The sequence below is a fragment of the Myxine glutinosa genome, chromosome 1 (genome assembly GCF_964187855.1).
Source record: "Myxine glutinosa chromosome 1, kmMyxGlut1.1, whole genome shotgun sequence".
NCBI lineage: Eukaryota > Metazoa > Chordata > Myxini > Myxiniformes > Myxinidae > Myxine > Myxine glutinosa.
Genome location: NC_136261.1, coordinates 283,928,336 through 283,945,942, shown reverse-complemented (window position 1 = coordinate 283,945,942; position 17,607 = coordinate 283,928,336). Strand labels below are relative to the sequence as shown.

Below are 17,607 nucleotides of genomic sequence, written 5' to 3'. Positions count from 1 at the left end.
AACAAAACACCGGAATCTTCACCAAAACTATGTTTGTCTGAATCTCTTGAACAAGGCTTGAAACGAAAAGGCTCCATAATTCCCCAGAAAGCATTTCCATCACTAATTTTGTCTCCAATAGTTTCTTCACAACTCCACTGATAAGTTTCAACATACTGAGAACCTTCCGAGTTGCTAATGACAGTGGAATCAGTATCAGAATCCGAGTTCGACATGCACAAAATAAGTAATTTTGTTTTGAGATACTTCTGATTGATGCTGTATTTCCTGACAGTGGCATTTGATGTTGTGGCCTGAAGGCAAGTTTGCCTCCATATTCTATGACAGTTCAAATTTCATACAATACGTTGATTTGACCAATATTGAATGCCCTTTTTATTCACGTGAAAGTAAATTGGCTTCTGTTCCATATAATAAATGTAAAAGCTCATCCATGCACTTGAGATGCCAGAAAGAGAGAGAAGAAAAGCCTTTTTAATAAATGACAGCATGGAAACGAGAAAATGAAATGCATTGTTTAAAACAATTAAAAGTAGATTAAAGTCTATATGCTCCCCCTCCATTCCGTTTGAACTTTTGCGTGGCACTGGCTTTTCGTAGATATAATTTTAATGCCAATCACAGCTGCCTTAACGTCCTTTGAAGTCAATTACATTGTGGACTAGCATCACAAGTAGACCCTCTCCCTGAAGGTCATTAATTAGCCATCTGGGTTCTTACCAGCAATACAGCAATGACATAGTGATCCTCTCAAAACTCGCTTGTTGCCAGGATCTTGGAATCCAAATCCTCGATACTATTATCTCCAACAATATTTTAACCAAGTTCTGATGTCTGTCCAGGATCATCCCAACTGTGCCACCACCATACCCACAATGCATTTGGAAGCAAAGCTAATGCGTTCAAAGTCTAGTGCCCCTCACATGTTCCTCCCCCTCAATCCTCCTACAGCTTCAAAAAGAGCTTATTTTAATGAACAATGTGTCGTCTCGACTGGTGTGATCCCGACGTTCACATTTTGGTGTTACAACATGACAGTATTTCAGAATCCCTTGATAGACAACATACTGTCTAAAAGTACTTCCTCCAAAGACATAAAATGAGAGCAAAGCAAGACTGGAACTGTTTATAGACAATTGGGAAACGTTTCAGTTACATCACAGTGTATTCTCATCAAGTAAATACACAAAATGGCTGGATTAATATCCTTGTGCCGGACATAAAGATACCTTTGCACAAGTTTCAAGATGAAGCAACACGAGAATGGAAACCTACACAATTTTAAAGACGGTTGCATACTTGAAACCCAAGAATTGCACTTCAATGAAAAAAGTGAGACCAATTTGACCTGATATGACAAAAATATATATATATATATCAATATATAATGCTGCAGTAGGACTTTTTATCTTAAAGTAATTTCGAATCATTAAAATAAAGTCTAAACTGTTGACAACAAACATTGCTGTAAATATAAATATATATAACGTTTACAAGGTCATTTCAAAAGCTGAAAGGGAAATCAATTAAACCCATAAGAAGATAGTCGTATGGTTGTAGAAAATGTTATTTTATTATGTGGAGGTTCAATCAGTCAGAAGAGCATGAGAAAATTATTCAGGTAATGTTTTGTACCATGACAAAGGGAGGGAATCCAAACTCATGATGAAAAGGTAAAAATCATCATCGTACAAGTGAAGTTGAAGTTACATCCTAAGCCATTTATAAAAAGTCACAATTCCATATTACCACTCACAAATCACAAGGAAGTCAGAAAGGTGGGCTTTTTAATGCCATTCCAAAGCTATGCAGAAAGACTGGACGAAAAATTGCTTACGATTCACAATCCATTTCGGGCGAGGGGACAAATCTCTCGGATTGTGACAAGCTGCTAGACAGTGGAGAGGCATATCCTAAGGCCTAAGCTCAACACTCCAGCCAGATATAGTTAGAGCTGAAGTAAACAAAGACAACCCAACAGTCGAAATTTACAAAGTTAAAACACCATAACACCTGTGCAAAGGATTTTAAGTCACAACAACAAAAGCCAACAGCTGGTTTGTGGAATCTCACAACGTATCCATAGAAACTGCTTTTTAAGGGATTTGTTTTGGCATTTGCCACGCATGCAATAAGCATATATTGCACACTTCCATAACATTTTTCAACAATAAGGGCAATAAGCACATTTTCAACATTTTTCAACACACTCGGTAGTGCGGACACCTCAACCAGGCTGAACAGGTCACGTTTTTTAATCACACTGATAGGCCGGAACTGGATTCGGACCTGAACTAAAATATAATAAGCTTGTTATTGTCACTTGGCCAACTTGTCCACCTACTTTTGTCATAATCCGTCGACAACCTTTTGAAATATCATGCTATATATCGTTTTTGGCCCCATCTCTCAATGGTGAAGGCAAAAATTAAATAATTCTCATATCTGGATCCACATTCAGATCTTCACCAAAATCGAACATATTCGTCTTTGTCGCACAAGCAACCTGTCCACCAGGTTTCGTCCGAATCCGTCCATATCAGTTTTAACCCTGTCACTCAACAAAGATTCACTGAAAAAAATTGTGATCCAGATCCAGATTCGTACCTTCACCAAAATAGAATCAATTCTTCCTTGTCACACACCCAACCTGTCCACCAAGTTGCGTCCGAATACATCCTCAACTTTTTGAGATATCCTGCTGTACATTACATAGTTTCTGGCCCTTCCTCTAAAGTGTAAATGTTGAAGAATGAAATGAATGAATGAATGATCGTTTTAAGGCCATTTTCCCCGCTGGAGCGGGGGTTAGCCTTGCGGGCCCCATGACAATCATGGTTCCCTGTTTGAGGCAATGTTTTTATGGCCGGATGCCCTTCCCGACGCCAACCCTGGTCACGCTCTTACGATGCGCAGGGATACGGTGTACCTATTCTAAACCGGGGTACACACCAGGATCATTCATCCCAGCAAGCTGGTACTCAATTTGCCGACCTCAGAAGGGTGACAGGCTGAGTCAACCCCCCTGGTGTTAATTCAGCGATCGACCGGGATTCGAACCCAGGATCCGAGGATCCCAAGCCGGCACCCTAACCGCTAAGCCAACACCAGGCTCCTCTAAAGTGTAAATGTTGAAGAGTTACTTTAAAATTTTTACTATCCAGAACCAGATCCAAACCTTCACCATAATCTAATCATTTCATCCATGTCACATACCAAACCTCTCCACCAAATTTCAGGTCAATCCATCCAAAACTTTTTGAGATGTCTTGTTCACAAACAGACAAGACAGATAAACAGACAGACAGGGGTGAAAACATAACCTTCATCTACCTTCCATGGTGGAGGTAATAAGCTATGGGAAAAAAATGTAAATCACATTTTCTTCTCCCAAAAGGATGACAGCATTTAGTTATAAAAGCCAAATATCTTGAAACTTTTTGTTGTTTAAAAAAAATAATTAATTACCACAAATATTCTTAAAATTTCCTCATGGTGCTGTGAAAAAGTCCAAATTATATCAACAACAGACATGTGTATCTTTCACAAGCAAAGATTTGTATGGAGAAAATTTTTTGGTTTCAGATACAAACCAAATGATATATATGTGATGTAAACCAATCTTTAATAACAACCTGCTATTGTCACAAAACACATTTTAAACAAGTTAAAATAAACAAAATAAAACTCCAATGAGCAAAGATTTCAGATCCTCGCCACGACTTATAATAATAAAAATGGGTTGATGGTCTATGGGTTGACGGTCATCTTGAGGTTGTCGTTCAGACCAAAACTAAATCGAAACATCTAAGACCGGGCTGTGGACCATCGAGTAGAAGGGCTATAATAGGTTTCAGAACAATCGGTTGGTAAATAAGGAATGAGTAGGGATCCAAAGTTTTGGGGATAACTCCCCCCGCCAAGCCCCCCTTCCTCCCACATCCCCTCAATCGGGAGCCCCTCGGGATTAATCGGGAGAAAAATTACAAAATCGGAAAATGTAAGACCGAGCGATCCTGTTTCAATGGCTGCACCATCATACCCACAATGGACGTCCACCAGTGTCACACATTCCCATCAAGTGGAAGGTCTGTTTCTTGTATCAGAGCAATCGCTTGGTAAATAAGGGACGAGTAGGGACCCGAAGTTTTGGGGGAGGGTGTGACTCCCCTCCCCTTGGGAGCCCCTATGATCTGAAATTGAAAAATATAAGCCTGAGCAATTGTGTGGGCTACTATCTTGTATTCATATATAAGGTATCAGAACAATCAGCTGCGTGATAAGGGAGGAATAGAAAAAATAGCAAAAATGTTAACGGACAGACATCCGGACATTACGACCCATTTTATAAGTTTATCTCTTCAAGAATCGAGATTAGATGAGCTAAAAATACGAAGCGCCATACCAATGCATAATGACATTGGTAATTGTATGGCGCAGACACTGAACCAAGGGGTTTTTCCAGGTTACAACTTTGGGTGGAGTCAGGCAAGCTGACCAACCAATGGGTTGAAAGGAGTGTTACACACGGACGGACAGTAGGGATGAGCGACTCCAGGAATACATTCAATGCCAAATACTTTTTTCTAGCAATTGATAAAATCAAGTACAATTCCGAGTACTTTCTCCCCCCCCACCCTTTTTGGGGGAAGGAGGGGGGGTTTGGGTTTGTTCATCTGGAGAAAGCATTCGATAGGGTTCCATGCAAAGTATTGACATGGGCATTGGGGAAGTTATGAGTGGAGGAATGGTTGATCAGAGTAGTGATGGCAATGTACAAAAGAGCGCGCACAGCTGTAAGGACGAGGAACGGGAACAGTGGTGACTTTGAGGTGAAGGTGGGAGTGCATCAGGGGTCGGTACGAAGTCCACTACTATTTGTAGCTGTGATGGAGGTGCTGGCTCGGGAACGTAAAGGAGGATTTACCGTGGGAGTTGTTGTATGCAGATGATCTGGTGTTGATTGCGGAAAGTATGGATGGACTGAAGGAAAAGATGAACAAGTGGAAGGAATGTATGGAGACAAAAGGTCTGAAGGTGAATATCGGAAAGACGAAGGTGATGGCAAGTGGTAAAGCATGTGGTAAGGTGGAAAGAACTGGGAAGTGGCCCTGTGCTGTGTGTAGGAAGGGTGTCGGAGTGAACTCCATTCAATGTACAATGTGCGCTGAGTGGGTTCATCAAAAATGTAGTGGTCTGAGAGGGTCATTAACCAGTGTGGCAGCTACATTCAAATGTAAGGTGTGCACAGAGGGAGCTGCAGATGGAGGAAATGTTGAGTTGGATCTTGGAGACGGCGTGAAGCTGGAAGGTGTGAAAACATTTTGCTACCTCGGAGACATGCTGAATGGAGAAGGTGGATCAGACTCGGCAACGGTTGCTCGAGTGAGATGTGCATGGAAGAAGTTTCGGGAATTGAGTGGCGTGCTGATGATGAGGGGAGTGTCGTTGAAGCTGAAGGGAAAGGTGTATGCTGCATGTGTGAGAAGTGTTATGATTTATGGGAGCGAGACATGGGTAATGAACGTAGAGCAGCAACGAAGGTTGGAAAGGGTGGAAATGCGAATGGTTCGACGGATGTGCGGAGTATCGTTGAGAGAGAGGAAGACAAATGATGAATTGCAAAAGATGATGGGAATAGAGCCTGTGATTGATGCTGTGAAGAGGAACAGGTTGAGATGGTTTGGTCATGTGTTGAGGAAGGATGAAAGTGGCTGGTTGAGAAGAGTGATAGTAATGAATGTCGTAGGAAGTAGAGGACGGGGAAGACCGAGAAAGACTTGGCTAAAGATGGTGGAAGAAGAAATGCGGGCAAGGGGGTTAACAAGGAGACATGCAGAAAATAGGGAAAAATGGAGAAGATTGTCATGGGGACCGCAAGGCTAACCCCCGCTCCAGCAGGGAAAATGGCCTTTAAAATGCATGTTGTTTGTGTTGTTGTTGAGGGGGGGTTTGGGGATGGGGTACTAATACATTTCATGTGCAACGTGCCAAGAACAACAGCATGCAAATTCCAATTGCTGTCAAGGAAGGCCGTGTCCCTCGCATCATATCAACATCTGGGTGATGCGATTTTATCTTGGGGAATCAGCACGGTACTTGCAGCAGAGTTCAAGGTTTTAGAGAACATGCTATGAATGGTCAATTGCGAACTTGTTGCCATTGCAAACTTTGGTTTGTTTGATTTTGCATTCTCAACAGTCACCAATTGGTACTCAATTTGGTGCTTGGTTTTCAAATGCTTCAGCATATCAGATGTATTGGTGTGAGGAGTAATCCCTGGTGAAGAAAGAAAACATCTAACTTTTAGACTGTCTTCCTCGTCCTTCCTGAAATAGTTCCAAACTGTGCTTCTGGACCTCTTGAACAACAGGTTGTCAAAATTTCTAATCCTTATATGCTCATCAGTCAATTTGTTGCCCATCCCCATGTCGTTCGTGACAGTGAATGTATATGCCAATAGAGAGGTAAGAAAAAAATTCCTCCAAGAAAGGACTTCTTTCTAGGAAGTAGGAAGTCCTTGGAATCAATGTCGATTCTGGATCACCACTCAATTTCATGGATGGAATCGAGAATCAAATACTTCGGAATCAATTCCGCTCACAACTAACAGAAGGATGGATAAAAATGCTGGGATGTCCCAGCAGAAAAATACAGTCCTACAGAAAAATATTGAACGTAAACTCGGCTTCCATTGGACTATTGTCAGAAACCGGTCCGCAAATATGAATAAACCAATGACATTAAAGATAAACCTTAAAGATAAACCTTAAAGATAAACCTTAAAGATAAACCTTAAAGATAAACCTTAAAGATAAACCTTAAAGACAAAGGCAAGACCTCTCCTTATGGATGACAATGTCAGACTCCACCGCCCTTATGTAGTTACCGACTTCTTGCAAAACGATGCCAACTCAAAACATTGCTCTGGCCAGCAAGGAGTCCCAATTTAAACCCGTGGGATATGGCATGTTTTGTTTCACGTTTTTTTTTGTATACAGAGTCGAGGCTCGTGAAAGAGCTAACATTTATCAAACAAACAAATCAAACAAACAAGCAAACAAAGTATATAAAAAGGGGAGCGGTCGACAAGATTGGAGAGAAGGGGAGGAAGCACACAAACACAACATTTGAAAGCAGGGACATCGGGAGATGTATGGGAGGGAGAGGGCTTGTAGGCTATGAGCCAAGGGGGTTGGTCGGTACCATACAGATTGAGTAAGGCTCATTGTGATTTTTAGCAAGATATATGTCCCTAGATATGAAAAAAAAGTGATAGCAGTGTATAACTCTCGGCCATCTCTGTGTTATCACCCGAAATATTATTATAGGCTATGAGCCAAGGGGGTTGGTCGGTACCATACAGATTGAGTAAGGCTCATTGTGATTTTTAGCAAGATATATGTCCCTAGATATGAAAAAAAAGTGATAGCAGTGTATAACTCTCGGCCATCTCTGTGTTATCACCCGAAATATTATTATAGGCCTGCTTCGCTTCGCCAAAAAATGTGATATTTGCTAAAATTGGAATAAATATGTTTTTAAGGACCACAGAGTGCCAATAATTTGCATACTGGATGCCAACTAATATAGTAATAGAAATATAGAACATTTGTGGGGGTTATTTATCAAAATATTGATATAATGACAAAAAATATGTTAAATTTAGTGAAAAAGTGGTCGAAATCGCTTCGAGTTCAGAATTCACAGTGTACATTTTTGTCAATATTTCAAAAATGAAAACTCCCAGAGTAACATTTGACCCCTCAAAATCTTCGCAAGGAACCACTGCATTGGAATATATCATTACTTTGTAATATGGTGGTTGTTTGGGGCACATATTTTGGTAAAGTTCAAAATATGTTCAACCATACCCCCTAATTTTGATATTTTGGAACGAAACATAGCTTTTGAACATTTTAGGTTTATTCGTCTACTACTTTTGGTATCTCAGTGTAATTTTTGGTATTAGCTAGTATCCTAAAGTAGGTTTGTCACATCAACTACATTATATTTCACAATGCATGCAAACTTGCTCCACACTCTAGGTTTATCATGATCTCTCGAACAAATATGATCTCGATCTCGATCTCGGCACTCTGTGGTCCTTAAAAACATATTTATTCCAATTTTAGCAAATATCACATTTTTTGGCGAAGCGAAGCAGGCGTATAATAATATTTCGGGTGATAACACAGAGATGGCCGAGAGTTATACACTGCTATCACTTTTTTTTCATATCTAGGGACATATATCTTGCTAAAAATCACAATGAGCCTTACTCCATCTGTATGGTACCGACCGGTCAATTTGGGGGGTCTGGCTCATAGCCTATTGGGGGGAGGCAGGATAGGTATAAAACGCAAGGACACCAAGGACTTCCAGGAAAGAAGTCGGCACCTCAAAAAGTGGATTTGGGGTGAAATTAGCGGGGGTAGAAAAGATCAAGGTTTTGGATGGGGGAGGATAAGAGATGGTGGTGAACAGCTGTTTTAAAGACCTGGAGGGTGGAGTGCGATTGAAGAGAGTGAGGGAGTTTGTTCCAGAGGCGGGAGAAAAGAGGAATGAAGGAGTGAAGGTGAGCAGAGAGTCTTGATTTTGGCAGTTTAACCATAAGAGGGTTTAACGGGGGGTTAAGAGGGTTTAAGGGGTTCAACGTTGTTTGTCGAACATGCATATTTTACCAATATACAGTATTATTTTTGATAAACATTAGTTTCTGAATTGTTTTATTGGTTATTGAGCTATGATCAAAGAAAACAGCCCATGCCTAACATTTCCCAGGTGGGTATATAAAATGTGCTGACAGGATGGCCGAGCGAAAGGTATGCACACTCACCTCTAAGCTGTCTAGCTTGGGTTCGTATATGGGCCCAACTATAAATTTGTGTCCCAGTGTTTCCCAGGCAGAGTGATTCAATCGATGTGTGTCCCTTGAATGGACATTAAACTGGGCGTCCCGCCTGCCGGCATTAGTTGGTGGACATTAAAGATCCCAAGGTGTCCGCGAAGAGCAGGCGAGCTGCACCGTCACCATTGTCAAGTTACACATTCCTGCCCTAATGACTACTGGGAAGACAAGGGCAAACCACCCGGTGTCACCCTTGCTCAGGAAGCTGCTTTGGCAGCACTGACGCTCTGAAACAGAGGATGGTACATCAGAATCAGAATACATAAAATGTAATTACACATTTTATTTTAAATTATATAAACTCGAATACGTATTGAAATAAATTAAAACATCTTAATATTTTGGACAAATCTCGTTCCGAGAACTTATTAAAATATACACACTGCTATGCCAAAGCTTTTCACACATGAAAATGCATGCAACACAATACAAGTTGTACTTTTGTTCTCCAACTATTCTCAAAATTTCCCAAACCAGCATGTAACACAATACGTCACTGTGCTTTGGGTACGTAGAAGATCAACAGAAATAGAGTGCATCTGCCATGGGAGACAAAGAAATACGTCACTTGCTTTGAGAGTTCAGTGTCAGATTTCTCCCCTTCAAAGTAGAGACAATGGGAAAAATTATAAAGATAAAAACTTGCATGTCAACAGGCAAAGCACAAATGTACTTGCATTTTAGCACCAAGTCACACGCACCCACACACCGGAGGTGGATACTTTGAGACCTGGGTGGGCTCCGTTCCACCTTCTGAAACCCGCATATGGAGATGACAACCAACAACACACACACACACAGACAGACACACAGAGACACACACACTGGCACACACACTGGCACACACACCACTCACACTGACACCACCCACACTGATACCACCCACACTGACACCACACACACACAGAGACACACACACTGGCACCACCCACACTGGCACCACCCACACTGGCACCACCCACACTGGCACCACCCACACTGGCACCACCCACACTGGCACCACCCACACTGGCACCACCCACACTGGCACCACCCACACTGACACCACACACACACTGGCACCACCCACACTGGCACACACACACACAGACAGACACACAGAGACACCCACACTGACACCACCCACACTGACACCACACACACACACACACACACTGGCACACACACACACTGGCACACACACACACTGGCACACACACACACTGGCACACACACACACACACACACACACACACACACACACACACACACACACTGGCACACACACACACACACACAGACAGACACACAGAGACACCCACACTGACACCACCCACACTGACACCACACACACTGGCGCACACACACACACACACACACACACACACACACACACACACACACACACACACACTGGCACACACACACACACACACTGGCACACACACCACCCACACTGACACCACCCACACTGACACCACCCACACTGACACCACCCACACTGACACCACCCACACTGACACCACCCACACTGACACACACACACATGCACATATATATATGCACATATGCACACACATGTACACGCATGTACACCGACACACATGCGCGCGCGCACACACACACACACACACACACACACACACACACACACACACACACACACGCGCACACACACACACACACACACACACACACACACACACACACACACACACACACACACCTGAGAGTCGAGGGGTGAAGAGAGCGATGGTGGGGTCCATTTAACGGGATAAGAAAATGTAGTTGCATAAATATTCACGAAATCGTGGTATGCATTGATTCCCTGACCAGTGTTTGTAGAAATTTTTATTTCAGGTAGAAAGCTAAATAGCTAATGAGCCCATGAGAACACTGGAAGCATCCCAGTGTGGTACATCATGCCAGGCACAGACCGTCTCGGCATGGCACCGTTCACATGCTCGGCAGGTGCATACCGCGTGAGATCCGTGAACTCTTGGCTCCGCTTGCATGCAAATACATTACACTGCACCGTGTACAGCAACTCACGATCATAAAATATACCACGATGGACACTGGAGCACGATGTACGGGACATTAGTGTCATTACGTACAGTGGGAAAGCTTTCGTGAACTGTAGCACAGGCGCAGAGGAATTCGTCACGCAGATAGCCGGCTTAAGGTGGAATTTGGACTGCGCGACACCGAGCGGTAGTTGCGATGCTCCTCGAGCCAAACACACGTGTCTGGCGTGCGGGAACGTTAAACAGGTGAGTAGAGCAGAGATCCACGAACAACCGGGCCCCAGGCTTTGTGGACTCGTCGAGAGAGCGCAGGACATCTGTCTGCTTCATCGACATCATCTGACGTCTTTCATTTTGGGTACACTGTCCTGTCCACCAGTCCGCAAAAAGCATCCCCATGTCTAGCCGTCCGCGGAAACCTTCACCTCTGCCCGGGTGTCCACAACCCCAACCCTGTGACCCCCTCTCCTCAAAAAGAAAACCCTTTTCCCTCTTCTCTTCCAAACGCACCACTCTCTCCGGTCTCCCCAAACTACCTCGAATCAGCACCGCTCACCTTGTCCTTCTCAAACGCGCTGCACTCCCGAGGTCCCGTTACACGCACTTCCTTCTCATACCGCTCGACCCGAGCCAAAGCAGAAAAACCGGTCCGTGCGAAAAAGCGATCCGTACAAACTGTTCTCGATTCCTCTCCCGGAAGGTGCGCCGTCACCGATTAGTCCCCGCCCACCTGGCCGGGAGTCCCCGCCCACCGAGCCGGGAGTCCCCGCCCACCGGGCCGGGGGTCCCCGCCCACCGAGCCGGGACCGGTGGAGGGTGAGAGACCATTATATCCCATTCCTCTCACCTTCACGTCGAGCAGCCGGTTCTATATGCACAAGGAGGTTGTTACGTTAGCTTTATCATCTCCCAGATTGCATACGAAACTGGATGACGCCAAACGTTATGGTATTCAGGATATATTCCATAAATTCGCCGAATAGGGCCGTTGCTTAACCAGCTCAACCGGACAATAAAATTTATTACAGACAAATGTCAACAAACGCTCGATTGAGCACTCGAAGTAGATATACGTACAGAAGTGAAGGTCATAGAATGGTGAGCGGGATTCGATCGTCCGTATAAACTAATAAGCATTAATGAACACGTGTTCCGCTCTTTTAAAGCTCTTGATTTATTTAGAGGAGCGAGGCTCATGTAAGAGCGAGGTAGACCTGGCGGTGGGGGTGGGGCAAGCCTCAAGGGAATGGACGAACAAGAAAGGAAGGAGGGAGGAAACCCTGAAAGTCGCAAGTAAGATGCTTGGGATAGCAAAGGTTCATGGGGGTGATAAAAATCATGGGATAGAATCGGGGATAACAAGAGATGGGGGTCCACAGCCCTGGAGGGCAGAATGACTGAATGAGACAGAACAACCTCTAAAAGGCGGTTCGGTTCCATAGATGGGAGTGTTTATGTTCCATACTCTTTACAAAGTGTTATACCGTAGACTAGGTGGTTTGCCGTTGCCTTCGCAACATTGTTTGTCCATGCTCTATCCCTTTGAAGGCCGAGCATCAAGCAAGGAAGGAACACGTACCATTTCAAAAATCTTTGGTGTGACCTAGCTGAGAATATCACCAAGCTGAGGTATGACCTAGCTGCCTGGCAGATGGAGGTTTAACCTTTAGACGGATATTGGAAGAACGTGAACGAAGAACGTGGTCCCTGGAGTATCAGGAAGTTGGTAGACTTCCTATGTAGGAATGGCACACATTCTCCATAGTTTAATATAACACATTTCCTCAAAAAGATCTACCAATAAACAAACTTATAAACCTATGAGGTACCTACCCAGTCGTCTGCGAGGGACTTCATATCGAACAACATTCATGAAACTCTTGGACAGCATACGTTGAGGTACAAAACTGACCAACCAAAAACAGACAGTTTGTAAGTCTTCTTCTTCTTCTTTTCAGACAACCTAACTCAAAATTGGTTTAAACTACGTACGTGGTTTAAACACGTATATACTCTATTTTACACTGGGAAGATCTATGATTACTTTAAATTAAGCATAGCTGGATTAGCAATACATTGAACAATGAAGACCCAGGAAGAAATGGATGGGACAATGCCTGTAAATCAGCCTGGAAGGGGCAGGGGTGTGGTGACACAATGCAGCACTATGAATGATAAATGAGGTCTTTTGTGCATGCGCTGTGTGTTTACATCGATTCGGATCTGCTTGACAGGCACTTTCCCCCTGCTGTTACTAGTGCAAAATCTGTGATTTTAATCGTCTTTTAAACATAATTTTCAGCATTTGATGAAAGTGTGGCAAGAAATATCTGTGGAAGAGAAGAGTCGAGTTCATACCATTTCCTGTTAATACAATTAGCTGGAGAGGCGGCCATCATACTATAATTCATCAAATGTCCGTCCGTCCGTTCGAAGGTACCGCAAAAACGGCTGAACCGATCGAAACGATATTTTGGGTGGGTAATCCTGGAACCCCCTGGAGTAAAATAGGCTATATTGTTTTTCCAATTTTTCCAATTTTTCCAATTTTCCAGTTTTTACAAACACGATGGAATAATATTTACCGATATGAACAGTGATGTGGCTTTTATTGAAATTCTACAAATACTGTTTAGATATGAAGAGAATTATGAACCTGCCACGAATGCGGAAGTGGACAGATGACGGCAATGCGCGGGTTTGATAATATCCCAATACAACCGTCATTCAATCGTAATATTAAATCATTAAATGTTAATCGTGTCAATCGTTTTGTTAAAGTATCAATTGATGATTGGAATTGAGTGAATACAATTACGATTTTGAATTCGTAATTGTGTTCACCCAACAGAACGGAACTTCACATCAGGATTTAAATATTTGTTCATGTCACGAATGTTGTTAAAAGTTTATTTTTTATATTAATGTTATTTAATTTGTGATTGGAGTTATGCTGTTTGGAATGAAAAAAAGAGATATCGAGTTCAAGTGAATGATGGAATGCCGTGATGGTTTCTACTTTCGAAACGTGAAATGTGTGGATCACCATATGCAGATTCGCCATTGCCTGGGTATAGAACAAACGCACCCGTTTGTTTGTGAATGGGTACGTTTTTCATGGAAGTCCTTTATGAACTTGCTGTCCATGTCTGACGTGCGACTGAAGGTGCCACAGGAATGTGGAATTTATTGGTTTCATGCTTTAGCATTCGCCGTTTCTGCATTGTCTGTTTGCTTCTGGCCTCCCACCCGTGTGTGTACCTCACGTGTGTTTAGAATACACATAAGCCCGCACACCGACACACACACACACACACACACACACACACGTACACATGCACACACACACATGCACACACACACACACACACACACACACACACACACACACACACACGAGCAGATGCTTCTCCTTTCACCAATAGATGCAAAATTTGAGTATAATTTATCTTGTGGCCACGGAACCAAACAAATATATACATTTACTATTAGGGGATACCCGCTGCTGCACGGGGAGGGCAGGAAGCGGAGGTGGGGGGGTATGCCTGGCCCAGTGAGCTTTTCCAGGATGTGTTGGACATGGAAAAGCTTTGGAGTTATTGGCCTCATAGTGGTTACCTTTTGCCTGCGGGCCAGCAGCAGCACTGCCTGACCCCATATCCCAATATACACTTTAGAGCAGCCTTTCATGGTGTCAAAACAGATGTCAAGGCTATCACGTGGTAGCTTAAAACATTCCCCATATTCTGAAGTGTCTACGCCCAAAATTTGGGGTCTCTCGGTGCTGTAATTCAGCGGCGAAAGAATAACATGCAAACACACAAACACTTGAAAATATTTACATAGATAATGGCACTCACAGACCACACAAATCCCACTCCCACCAACTATCTCCCCACCCCCCTCCACCCAAACATGATTCATAGTAATTATTATCATTTTAAATTTATCCTGTGCAGCACCGACAATTGGAGTTTTTGCAGCACCAACAGCAACATATCAACTTTTTGGAAGAGTTGATCAGAAAGTTCTCCAAATCTTTAGTTGAGCAGAGGCACACCCCTTTCTCATGGGTCCGTTTCCAAGTATTTTCGGCTTCTTTAAAAGTTTTTTTTCCAGTCGTATTATGCTACAATCATTATCTGGCAGGCATGAAATACACCCAGGCTGCCCCGATGAACTTTGTTACTAGGGATGTCTGGGCATGCATGCCAAGCAATCTGGGGCCGATTACGTCATTTAAAAAATGCCACAATGGCTGAGGGAAAATCACCCATATGAGGGTGGTTAACGGTGGAATAATATTGCTGCCAATCATATTTACTATTTAATGCAAAGTGTTTTCAAACATAACACTGGTCAACAGCCAAATTGGTTCTGACTTATTTTCAACTGTTTCCAACTAATTTGGTGCCCACGAATCCGAATCTGACCTTAAAATTTCGCTATCACGTAACCTTGACGTAGTACATCATAAGTGTGGAAAAAATATTTAAAGCATGCAAATTTCTTGATGAAGTCTCAATAAGTCTATTTATTGTCACAAAAAATAATATGAACTTAAAGTTTTTATTTACATCACAAAAAAATGTAAATCTCCACAAATAATATGAACTTTATAAAATATCACAAAAAATAATATGAACTTTAAGTTTTTATTTACATCACATAAAAAAATGTAAATCTCCAAAAATAATATGAACTTTATAAAATATCACAAAAAATAATATGAACTTTAAGTTTTTATTTACATCACATTAAATGTGCTTCTAAACTGTACTTATGTGTTTGTCGGAGCAATCACTTTCACGCTGTAAAGTCCAACAGTAGTCGCCCATCATGTTTGGATTGAATCGGCCTTGATATCGAGTCTCCATTATGGCAATTTCCTGGTGAAACCTTTCTCCATGTTCATCACTGACATCGCCAAGATTTTGTGGAAAGAAGTCCAGATGAGAATGGAAGAAATGTATCTTGAGTGACATTCGAGCACCGAGTGCCTGGTAACTCTTCAACATCTTGTCCACAAGCTCTTCATAATTTGGTGCTCGAGAATTTCCATGGTAATTGTTAGCAAAAGCCACAAAGCTATCCCAAGCAATGCTTTCCAGCTCAGATAGTCTCGTTACAAAGTCCTGATTAGTGAGTGCAAGACGAATTTGAGGACCATTGAAAACACCCGCCTTTACTTTGGCCTCAGATACAAAGCCTTGGAACTTCATGAGCAAGTCGTGGAAGCCAACACCATCTTTATACATGGCCTTCACAAAGTTCTTCATCAAATCAAGTCTCAAATGAAGTGGTGGTAAGAATACCTTCTCAGGGTCAACAAGAGGTTTGTGAATTTCAAATGAAGTGGTATTCCTATGGTAGATTGGATCTCAAAAACTGGATGTGCCAGTGAAAATTGGATATCATAATCGAAATCTACAGGTTCATGTTGGTTAGAATCTCCTCAAAATATACTAGAACCATAAAACTTTAAAAATTTTGTTGACCAGTGTAATCGACAACATCTATATAATAATAGCGTAAGGACTCGACTTTGTTATCCCTTTTACGCCGCACCCAGTGACCCGATGCCCACGACACTAATGGATTTACGATCTACGAACCTCGCTCTTCGTTTATCACGTACAGCCATACTCGAAAAATCTGAATTAGCCGACGTTGGGGTCCAAAAACATCCGATTAACTGCCGACACGACGCCATCTTACGACGCCATCATATTGGTGTCTGCTGGGCGAAGGCGAAGCAAGCCGACCGCTGATTGGACAGGCGAAGGCGAAAGCAAGCCGTCCACTGAGTGGACAATCCAGAGCATGCATTTGTGCCGGTGTCGGCGATCGTTGTTCATATACGCACTCTTCATTCTCATCTTTCTTCCTAACTCTTACTCGGACAAGCAAATCCCCTATGCCATCCATAATGGTACACGCTATCCATACACCACATCCTCCCTTCCGTGGATGTTCCACGGGTTTCGGCTAGTATTTATGAATCTCATAACTTTTTGAGATACAGTCACGTGAAAAAGTAAGTACACCCCATGTAAAGTTTTGACTTTTTCAACATATTTCAACATACAGTTATTTGATCTTCATTTCAACAATATTGATAGATAAAGGTGATATAATGTAACAAATATCATGAAACATTTACATTTTGTAGTCCATTGTATAATTTAAATAAACATAAATGCAAATTTTGCATGTGGAAAAAGTAAGTACACCCTTGGCTCTAATAGGTGGTATTGCCCCCTTTGGCAGAAACAACCTCAAGTAGGCATTTCTTATAACTGTCTACCAGTCTCTGACATCGACTGGGAGAAAATTTTGCGCACTCCTCCATGCAGAATTCTTTCAGCTGTGCGATGTTTGAGGGGTTTCTTGCATGCACAGCTCGTTTCAAATCCCCTCACAACATCTCGATGGGATTTCGATCCAGGCTTTGACTTGGCCACTCCAGAACCCCCCATTTCTTTCTTTTCGGCCATTCCTTGGTGGATTTACTGGTATGTTTAGGGTCATTGTCATGTTACAAGGTTCACCTTCGGTTGAGCTTCAACTTTCTGACAGATGGCCTGACATTATCCTCAAGCACCCTCTGGTACAATGAAGAATTCATAGTGGATTATATGATGGTGAGCTGCCCATGCCCTGATGCAGAAAACCTTCCCTAAACCATAA

The 17,607-nt window shown here is 42.7% G+C and overlaps 1 protein-coding gene across 5 annotated transcripts in view; it reads right to left on the bottom strand.

Moving 5' to 3' along the window:
- Window positions 1-11,649, bottom strand: part of FUT8 (fucosyltransferase 8) — a 201,369-nt gene extending 189,720 nt beyond the window's left edge. For 3 of the 5 annotated variants that reach the window (XR_010986755.2, XM_068133799.2, XM_068133808.2), the window contains exon 1: window positions 11,474-11,649. The gene's annotated coding sequence lies outside the window, so the exon portion shown is untranslated. Of the gene's footprint in view, window positions 1-8,839; window positions 8,859-11,473 lie in introns of those variants that run through there. The other 2 variants (XM_068133841.2, XM_068133826.2) reach the window with 2 other exon arrangements.
- Between the last annotated feature and the right edge of the window lie 5,958 nt (window positions 11,650-17,607).